Source organism: Cetorhinus maximus, chromosome 24, assembly GCF_964194155.1.
Source record: "Cetorhinus maximus chromosome 24, sCetMax3.hap1.1, whole genome shotgun sequence".
NCBI lineage: Eukaryota > Metazoa > Chordata > Chondrichthyes > Lamniformes > Cetorhinidae > Cetorhinus > Cetorhinus maximus.
Window position 1 is genome coordinate 45,337,140 of NC_135902.1, and position 11,358 is coordinate 45,348,497.

Sequence of the window (11,358 nt, forward strand, 5' to 3'; positions counted from 1 at the left end):
TTTTATTGCAATTCCAGAGCAGGTAATCATTATTTTCATTTGGCCCTGATTAATATATCAACTTATACCTCTGGCCAATTACTGCAGGCAATTTGGTTACCTCCCCTTTCCCTGTCATCTCTCTTTGACTCTGCTGACTCAACTGTGCAAAGTGACTTAACTTGACGTAGGGCAGATAAATCTATTGCAAAATAGGATGGGAACGATCAAAAGTTCCACTTCCAACGTCATCTAATGCATACTCAGGCTTTCTCAATATTACACCTCTAAATGTAAATTCTAATAAATGTCCTGACAGAAATATAACTAGCTTTCGTAAGTATTTGATATGAAGATGCAAGACGGTTTCTCGAAACAAGAATAGCAAAATGAATTTTCCTCAAAATTTTCAGAATGTGAGCGAACTCAGGTGCTATTTCACAATTTGATAATTATTCCGATACAATTATATGTTGTAACATTACTTTTATTTTGAATTTACAGAATTGTTGGTTAACCTCTTAGCCTGAATTATGGGGCAGGATTTTCGGGTGGGTGCTGCGGGCGGGCCTGGGAGTGGCCGGGGAATGACCCACCGCCCGGGATCAGCCCCCCGACCAAAATTTCACGCTGGCTGGCCAATTAACGGACAGCCAATGTGAAAGGCGTGCCGAGAAGCTCAGTGCTGCCGGGGTGGGGGTGGGGGAGGTGGGGGGGAGGGGGGGAGGGGGGAGGAGGGTGAGCGCTTATCAGCGCAGGCACGGGAGAGGACACAATGAAAGCTCCCTGAAAGCAGAGAGCTGCCTCAGGGAGCTGATGTGTTTTAAACCAATGAATAAAGTTTTTAAAATTCCGGAAAAAAATGACCACACAGCGGACTCACTCACCTTAACATGTGGATTTGAAAGGTCCGGCCTCCAAACTTTTATTTAACATTTAATGAGGGACGGGATGAGGTTTCCCCAAAAATCCAAAGGCTGTCTGGCCAATTCACCCGCCCGCCAACCGTAACGTTGGACGGGCAGCGAAAAAATACAGGTTAATTAGTTGGTTAATGGCCTTAATAGGCCTCTTCATTAACGGCAGCCGTGCCTGCCGACAGAAACATCGCGCGAGTGCGCGATGATGTCGGGACACTCGCCCAATGTCATCGCGCGCTATTTCACGCTTGCGTGTGTCGGGCATGCGCCCACACGCCGAGAGGAAAATCCTGCCCATGGCATTTCTTCATCCCTATTTCCTGTTATTGGAAACTGATATATTACAGTATATCCCTTTATCTCCATTAACCTGTAACCTTATGGTATCAAAGGGAAGTAGGACTAAGTAGGGCTAGGGTGATGTTCCAAAGGGAAAATTGGCAACGAATATGACATGATTATGTCATGAGAAATGATAAATCAAGTACCAGCAAAATTTGCTCTGAACGTATTCTGTTTGAGAAGTATCAACAGCGAGATTCATTTCCAGCCGGGAAATGGTTAATTCAAACTGCTGTACTTTATTCAAAAATCAGAAACCACACCTCTTCTAATCCTTGTATCAAAGGACTGGTTCCCTGTGTCCAACTAGAATGTGGGCTACATGTCATTAAAGCATTTATAAAGAAGGCAAAATGGTAATTAAATGTATCCAACTCCAAATATATTTTGCACCTCTTGGAGATGTTGGTCAATGGCAATTCTGCCTGTGTAGCAGAATTAAGGCCAAGGAGGAATGGACAGTTGAACAGCAGAGGTTGGTCCTGGGGTCCAGTGAAGGTGCATAGTGGTCTCAGGGGTTGGCAATACACATCAGCTGGTCCAGTGGATCAGCAGAGGAGCAAGAGGCAGTGGGAGTGAATTGAGAACATTGAAGACTAGGGTAGTCTGAAGGTTGAATGGTAAATTCATGGGACAACTGCATGTGAGGGAGCTGGTAATGAAGGTAGTGATAAGAAAACAGTTTTAGTTGGATCAACTTATTCCGGACTCTCCTTTAAACCCAGAAAATCACCTCCGGTGGTCATGAATTTTTTTTTCTCTCCCATCGCTGAGTCAGGAAGTTGCAAGTTCAAGTCACACTCCAGGACCTTGATCTAAGCTGACACCCTAGTGCAGTACTGAGGGAGTGCTGCACTATTGGAGGTGCCGTCATTCAGATGAGATATTAAACATTTTTGCCCCCTCAGGTGGGTGTAAAAGACCCATGGCACTATTTCGAAGGAGAGTAGGGGAGCTCCTCTTATTGTCTTGGCCAATATTTATCTGTCAGCCATCATCACTAATAGATGATCTAGACATTTTGTGTACTAATTAGCTGCTGTGTTTCCTACATTAGAACAGTGACTACACTTCCAAAATACTCCATTGGCTGTAAAGCACTTTGGGACATCCTGAGGTTGTGGAAGGCGCTATATAGATGCAAGTCTTCTTTTGTGCATTTTCTATTGCATTTTTTTTAACAAATGATTTGCTAGAACTTTAGACTCAACTGGGGCCTCAGTAATTGTCATCAGAATCATCGGTTCACTGTGTTTTGCCTGATTTTGTAGATACCTCTGTAAGGGGAAGCTGCTGCATGGCTTTACTCCACCTTCTCTCCCCCTCCCTCACCAATGATTATTATCTGTTACAGGCAGGAGGTTGCTGTTTGCCTTTGTGCAAAGCTTCGGTTTCATCAATAAAGTCGAGATCAGTAAACATATCCGTGGATCTGTTTCTGGCTCAGGGGACCAATGATTGACTTGGGATCTGGGGCCTCTGGCTTGCATAGCATGGCCCCAATGTTGTCCCCTGGTAACAGACTGTTTCCAGTGGTTGGTGGGGGTGGGGTTGCAGAAAGAAGGAATGGAGATGTAAGACTAAATTGAAGAGATTTTAGACAATGTATGAGAATCCTTTTTTACACTGAGGCTGTGAGGCTGTAGAATGCACTGTCGGATTTAAACATTGAAGCAGAGAGCAGGTCAACATTTAAGAATAGATTTGCTAGATGATTGGAGGAAAGCAGTAAGGCAGGCACATGGGATTAGGATACTGCTGATGTGAAGAATAATTGATTGGACCAAATGAGCTGCCTGTGTGTAGCAGTTTCTATGTAATCTTTTGTTAGTCATTTATTGTTTCATAGTGCAGTATTTCTGAGTGGCACCTCGCTATTTCCCCTATTTGATCTGTCTTCCTCTCTTATCTCATGCCATCTTGCACACTGAGGTTACTGTTCTGCTCCTACCGCTGCAGCAATGTGTTTCATAATGAGATACTGTGGAGCAGCACCCAATGTCTCTTCGTGCACAATACAGCTGAGACTAACAGTAACAACAAAGCCAAAGAGGTTGTATTGAATACTTGGAAATAGCAACCATAAAGCAATGGAGCTCAGTAAGGCAAAAGATGAGAGAATTGATGGAGAAATTAAGAGCAAGGGCAAGTTGGAATCATTGGAGAACTCTTTCAAAGAGCTGGCACAGGCATGTTGGGCTGAATGGCCTACTTCTAGGCGGTATGATTCTATGATCTGTAAATCAAAGAATAATGATCATTTTTATCAATAAATGTAGAATCATTTTCGACATAGACATGAAATTCTGATACTCTGGCGTGACAGATATCAGGTTTCAAAGGGTTAAATGTTTGACTGTACCAATAATAATGATAAACCAGTAATTTGTGTGTATATCTCCAACATATCTGGAAATCCTGAGTGATAACTGACTAGTATTCATTTACATACCGCCCACGCTAGTTCCAGTGAAAAGTGAAATAAACTACACGGCAGTTCCTCTTTTCATCTTACAGGTGGGTCATTGGAACTTGAATAATCAAATATTTCTGGGAGTAAGAAAAGGTTTTAATTCATTATTAATTCCAGTTGAAAAAAGATTTCTCATTCCAGGTAAATGAAGAAAGAGATAATACAAGAATGATGGGTGAAACTGTTACTGAAATTCTAATCGAGATTAACTTGATGATATCGTTGGAACTTTTTTTATATACAAGCCAAGGTAATATTTCATGTTAAGACTGTAAATCCTTTAGCATTTTACGGCGGTTGACTGAAGAATCAGAGGATGTGGGTTTGTATCCGTAGCTTTTCCATGGTGACTCCTTCTGAGTGAGATGTTAAACCAAGCCTGCCTTTCCAGGTGGATGTAAAAGATCCCACAACACCATTTCAAAAATGATCAGGGTCTATATTTATCCCTTAATTAACGTCACGGAAACCAGATTATCTGGGCATTATCACATTGTGGGAGCTTGCTGTGTGCAAATTGGCTGCTGGGTTTCCTACATTAGAACAGTGATTGCATTTAAAAGCACTCCCTTGGCTGTAAAGTGCTTTGGGACATCATGAGGTCATGAAAGGCGCCATACAAATGCAAGTCTTTTTTCTTTCCTGTTATTGTCCAGACTGACAGGGTGAGGTTCTGGATTGAGGTCAGGCACTAGTGGAAAAGGAAGGGCTCCTGGTGCATGGTCTCAACAGTGTGCTGTCAGGAAAGCCCCGGGTGGTCAGTTTTCATCCTTCTGACTGAAGAATGGTGTGTGATGTGGGGGAAGGGAGGGCTGAGGAGGGGGGGAAAATGGTAAAAACAACTCAAAAAAGAAATCTGTTTTCCAATCTATTATCCCAAATGTTACAGTCAGGTGGTCTGTATTGTAAAGAGATCTTTGCATTTCATCCAACCATTTTCATCTTTACAAAACACTGCCCACTGGCTATTTTACTCATTCACTCAGCTCCTGAGCATTCCCACAGCATTGCTAATAGAAATTTGTATTTGCTGCTTCTTTATCCTCCCTCTCAATTTCTTCATTCATTTTTCCTTTTCTATGTCCTTGCAGTATTTTCTGTTTATATTTTAAATTTCCAGCATTCATAGTTGTACCTTGGGTTTCCCTTTGCCTAACTAACCAACTGGTTGATAAAGGCAAAATACTGCAGATGCTGGAAATCTGAAACAAGAACAAAAAGTGCTGGAAAAACTCAGCAGGTCTGACAACATCTGTGGAGAGAAAGACAGAGTTAATGTTTTGAGTCCGTATGACTTCTTCAGAGCCCTTGTGGCCCCCAACTTTGTCCCAATCATCGTCCGACATGGTTGTCAGGCTATGGTCCAGGTCAATGTCACTTGCCCGCATTGATGGCTGGAAACTCCTGCTGGAGTGGGAACAGGGCTATGGCCTCAATTGCCCACCCGCTGCTTATAGGTGGGTAACCGTTTCGATACTGACACAGCCTGTCGAAGAATGGCTTGGGGGTCGGGATCATGGTCCCAAACCAGCACAACGGCCCAGTCACCAAACTGTTGGTTCACCTACCTCTGATCCCAACGCTTTTAAAATCCAGCCTGGCATCTGTAACATTGCAGCATTCCCTGAGTACTCCACTTCAGTGCTGGCCTAGATTATATATTCAAGACTTTGGATTGAAACGTGCATCCTCTAACTCAAGGTGAGTGCTACCACTCAATCTAAAGATACTCTTTTTCTACTATCACAGTTTAATTTGATAGTAACATTCTAGGTTTCTTTTCTATACACTTAACAATCTCAGATATCTCCATAAGATCGTTATTTGCCACGGTTTAACTACAGCCAGTGGAAAATAATCAGGTTCTAAAATAGACTTAAAAACAACATTTCTCGTTATCTTGACTCCCTTCTCTCTCCCCTTGTCCAGTCCCTTCCCACCTACATCCGTGATTCCTCTGACACCTTACGTCACATCAACAATTTCCAGTTCTCTGGCCCCAACCGCTTCCTCTTCCCCACGGATGTCCAATCCCTCTACACCTCCATCCCCCACCAGGATGGTCTGAAGGCCCTTAGCTTCTTCCTTGAACAGAGGCCCGAACAATCCCCATCCACCACTACTCTCCTCCGTCTGGCTGAACTTGTTCTCACACTGAACAATTTCTCCTTTAACTCCTCTCACTTCCTCCAAATAAAAGGTGTGGCTATGGGTACCCGCATGGGCCCCAGCTATGCCTGTCTCTTTATGGGGTATGTGGAACATTCCTTGTTCCAGTCCTACTCCAGCCCCCTCCCACAACTCTTTCTCTGGTACATCGATGATTACTTCGGTGCTGCTTCATGCTCTTGTCGGGATCTGGAAAAATTTATTAATTTTGCTTCCAATCTCCACCCCTCCATCATTTTCACATGGTCCGTCTCTGACACTTCTCTTCCCTTCCTTGACTTCTCTGTCTCAATTTCTGATGATAGACTGTCCACCAATATCCATTACAAGCCTACCGACTCCCACAGCTACCTCGACTACAGCTCCTCACACCCCGTCGCATCTGTTCTGATGACGCTACCTTCAAAAACAGTTCCTCTGACATGTCCTCCTTATTCCTTAACCGAGGTTTTCCACCCACGATCGTTGACAGGGCCCTCAACCGTGTCCGGCCCATCTCCCGCGCATCCACCCTCACGCCTTCTCCTCTCTCCCAGAAACATGATAGGGTCCCCCTTGTCCTCACTTATCACCCCACCAGCCTCCGCATTCAAAGGATCATCCTCCGCCATTTCCGCCAACTCCAGCATGATGCCACCGCCAAACACATCTTCCCTTCACCCCCCCCCGGCGGCATTCCGTAGGGATCGTTCCCTCCGGGACACCCTGGTCCACTCCTCCATCACCCCCTACTCCTCAACCCCCACCTATGGCACCTCCCCATGCCCACGCAGAAGATGCAACACCTGCCCCTTCACTTCCTCTCTCCTCACCGTCCAAGGGCCCAAACACTCCTTTCAAGTGAAGCAGCATTTCACTTGCATTTCCCCTAACTTAGTCTACTGCATTCGTTGCTCCCAATGCGGTCTCCTCTACATTGGAGAGACCAAACGCAAACTGGGCGACCGCTTTGCAGAACACCTGCGGTTTGTCCGCAAGAAAGACCCAAACCTCCCTGTCGCTTGCCATTTTAACACTCCACCCTGCTCTCTTGCCCACATGTCTGTCCTTGGCTTGCTGCATTGTTCCAGTGAAGCCCAACGCAAACTGGAGGAACAGCACCTCACCTTCCGACTAGGCACTTTACAGCCTTCCGGGCTGAATATTGAATTCAACAACTTTAGATCTTAAACTCCCCCTCCCCCCATCCCCACCCCATTTCCTCCCCCTCCCTTTTGTTTTTTGTTTTTTTTGTTTTCAATAATTTATATAGATTTTTCTTTTCCCACCTATTTCCATTATTTTTAAATCTACAACTAATACCTTGTCAATCTTTCCACCCCACCCCCACTAGAGCTGTACCTTGAGTGTCCTGCCATCCATTCTTAATTAGCACTTTTCTTAGATAATATCACCACCTTCAACACCTCTTTGATCCTTTTGTCTGTGACATCTTTTGATTATCTGCTCCTATCACTGCTTGCTCGTCCCTACAACCACCCCACCCTCAACTTCTCTCCCCCCGCCCCCCCCACCTTAAACCAGCTTATATTTCACCCCTCTCCTAACTATACTTCAGTTCTGTTGAAGGGTCGTGTGGACCTGAAACGTCGACTCTTTTCTTCTCCACCGATGCTGCCAGACCTGCTGAGTTTTTCCAGGTAATTCTGTTTTTGTTCTAAAATAGACTTAGTGGGTCATTTCTGATTGGCTACTAAGATGCATTACTTGAATCTCATTCGATGATTAAAATTGCTGCAATAAGGAGGTAGAAAATACACACTTAATCCGTTCGAACTTTATAACTGCAAGGTATCAAACGCTCGAGCAAATGTTTTCATTTAAAATGCTTTTTCGTTACAACTTTCTTCCAAATCATTTTGACGAAAGCTGGCTCATGCTGGGGTTTGATTTTGGGCTCTTCAGCAGGGGGATGAAGGGCTAGAAATTCAGCTGAGCCTGATTCCATCTTCACCTGACAATAACAAACATGTGCTCCCGACTAAAGCTGTGGACAACATTCAGTGAGTGGTAGCCCCAGAGCCCAGCCCAATTTGATTCTACCTTGTTCATTGAGGTCAGCTGTGGCAATCCAGGCATTTCCTATGCACCCAGTTTTCTCACTGAGGGTATCATATTTCTGCCACAGATGCTGCCAGAACATTGCAGGGCAATGATTTATGTTACTGATTTACTGTTAGAAGTGCAAATTACTGGAAGCAGTATGTGGAATTCCTATTGGCAATAACTTGCCACCACACACAGAGACTAAAATGAAACTCAGCACAGCTCCTTAAATAACAGTGTGGTCAGTTCTGGTATAGACAACTCCTCTCATATAAAGGAAGAGTTCAGTCTCTACTTGTCAGCAACACTTAACAGGGAGAAATCCTGAGACATTAATTTAAATGCCAGATGAGCATAAGGCACAGCAATAGGTAGTTGAAAAGCTTCACAAAAATGAGAGAAAGAGAATGGTCAAAGGAAAGGAGTGACTTCTACACTCAGGTTTACCTTCTATTCAGCTGGAGAACATTAAAGCTACCTACTCCACACCTAGGCCAGGATTTCCCAGGACTCCAGCGGCAGGTTCCTCTGCGGTAGGATCAATGAGCCATTGAAATCTCCATTCACATCGGTGGGACTGGAAGATCCTGCCGACGTGAGGGGCTGGGAAATTCCAGCCTGGATTTTGATGAATCCATTATTAATATGAATGGAAATGTTCCTTTAAATCTGGATGAATATCTTTTGATTGGGGAATACAGGTTTGCTTTTCTCTGAAAATGACTTTCATTGATAGCTACTTATCCCCAATAACAGATTAGAAAAGCAAAATGACATACTGGGAAGTTGATTCCAACCTCAGAGGACATCAGCCACGTTACATCTGGCAAGGCATCTACAGTGTAATGGTTTGAAATTCAAATGGCAAATGTTTAAACTCTATGGGCAGAATTTTGCCCTTGATGGGCGGGCGGGCCCCACCGGCTCGGCGGCAGGCGGACAGCCAATCACTGCCGCCGAAACGGGCCCCACTGCCATTTTGAGTGGGCGGGCCAATTAAGGCCTGCCCAGCGTGCCGCCCAACGGGAAGGGAGGGATTTCCCCATCTGTCAAAGTGCGCTCTTTCGCGCATGCTCGCAAAAGAGCGCACATCTCCCTGAGACTAAGTGCTGTCTCAGGTGGAGCGCTGAAAGTGTTATAAATTTAAAAAATAGAAAAATAAAAAAATTATTAACATGTCCCCCTCATGTGACAATGTCACACGAGATGGGACCTGTTAATAAATATCACATAAAGTTTGTTAAAGTTTTTTAAAACAGACATGAAACCTTGTCCCACCAGTGGATGAGGTTTCATGTTTTTTCTATTCCCCGCTGGGGCTCCTGGCCTGCCCGCCAGGTTGGGTGGGCAGGGCCTTTAATTGTCTTAATTATGCTGTCAATGGCATCAATTGGCCATTGACATGTTGGCGGGCGGACAGCTGATCTCACTGTCCGCCCGCCTTCTTGAATATTTAAATGGGGCGGGATGACGTCGGTGGTTCCCCCCAACATCATCCTGTGTCATTTTCGCGTCAGCGAGCGGGCCCCGCCCCCAACTCGCCGACGGAAAAATTCTGGCCTATGTGTTGGGATTACCATGAGGTAACAAATTCTGCTGCTATACTCCAGGAATGGACAGCTGCAGGCTGGGAGTGTGCAATATTGCTGTATGTGCATAATAAGGAGAATAGCTGCTACAAATCATGTGACTTTTGGCATTTTGAGTTTCAGACAGTCCTAAATATCAAGCGAATACCTAATTAAATATGGACTTTCACAGCCATCTGGGGAATTCACACATCCCTTTGTTTAAGGATGGATCAACACAATAGGACTATTGAATTCCAGCTGACCTGACTCTCTGTTTCACCCTAGGCAAAATGGAACATTGATGAGTGTGAATGGGTCCTATCAACCTTCCATTGCATTATAATGGTTTCCATCAACCAAACTAGGCTGGGTGAATCTCAAGGTGTCAAATAACAACACAGAATGATTGGAATCAACATACACACCACCTTTTGTTTGGAAAAGGGACTTTGAACTTGTGGAAGTCACATGTTGAAGGAATCATTTTTGTTCCCTGCTTTTAAAACCAGCAAGAAGCTGCTTGCAACAGAGAGTTCCAACAAACTAGCTGCAAGTCAGCAAGCAGGCAAGGTAATTAATAGCAATACTAAAACAAAAATTGCTGGAAAAGCTCAGCAGGTCTGACAGCATCTGTGGAGAAAAGAGTCACACGGACTCGAAATGTTAACTCTGTCTTTCTCTTCACAGATGCTGTCGGACCTGCTGAGTTTTTCCATCAATTTTTGTTTTTGTTTCAGGTTTCCAGCATCCGCAGTATTTTGTTTTTAATTAATAGCGATACCTTGAAAGCGAAAGACCCACCTAAGAGAATTGCCCAACCCTTTCTGATTAAAGATCACCTGAGAATCAACCTCCTGGAAATTTGACTATAAGAAATCTCATAGCCTGCTGAGAATCCCTCACATTACAAGATCTTCACTTCAACTTTAAATCATCAGCTTTATCCAAGAAACTACAGGCCTATTACGAAAGAGACTGAGATTCTTGTAAGCAGTAACTGTATATTGCCTTCACCTATATCAAGTCTTTGTGTGTGTGAAAGTGTGTGTGAGACAACTGAGTGAAACTTTAATTTAAATTTAGGTGTGTGATGATAAATAAACCTTCTTTCTTTTTAAACTCACAAAAATGTCTTGCTGGAATTATTTAATTGGGACACACACTCCAAGGTTAAGCAAACACAAACTTCTTACATACAAATATGCTGATCATGGGCAGTTAAAAGGAAACATATAAATCCTGTCCATGACAAGAAGCATATGAGCACAGCAGAAATTTTACCCTTAAGAGAACAAGCACCTTATTTTTGATTACCTTTACAGTGTCACTATACACAGCAGGAAGAACACTTCAACTCTGTTTTGAAAGGGGCCACAACCACCCTATTGTAAATTATTTCAAAATGTTATAACAGCATCAAGCACCTTCACATGCTTGGCAATGACAAGACAGGAAATTCATTACTATTCTCTAAATAAAAATGAGAGTATGGAGTTGCTATGCTTCAATCAAAACATTCCAGAGTATTTAACTGAAAATAATTTACAATCCTCTCAATTTCACTGGATGCCTCTGGCATTGGTCCTCATCAGTGGCAGCCCTGTACCCATGAGAATGGGGGAGGGGGAAAGAGTGCAATCATTATTGACTCTGTGTTTGCGGAGTCTATTACCATTATACAATGAACTCACTTAAAGCTGGAATGAGCTCGAATAACGAGAAGTTGATCACCATTTCTTTCCCTTACACACACTGTACTTTTTATTTTAATTCTTTCATAGGATGTGGGCATCGCTGGCTAGGCCAATATTTGTTGCCCATCTGTAATTGCCCTTGAGAAGGTGGTGAGCTACCTTCT

At 43.8% G+C, this 11,358-nt stretch overlaps 1 long non-coding RNA gene across 1 annotated transcript; it reads left to right on the top strand.

The window, feature by feature from the left end:
• The first annotated feature begins 2,239 nt into the window (after positions 1-2,239).
• LOC144699579 (uncharacterized) lies at positions 2,240-10,624 on the top strand. Its single transcript, XR_013580566.1, has 3 exons — positions 2,240-3,964; positions 9,786-10,070; positions 10,238-10,624. It is a non-coding gene; the product is annotated as an uncharacterized LOC144699579 (long non-coding RNA).
• The last annotated feature ends 734 nt before the right edge of the window (positions 10,625-11,358 follow it).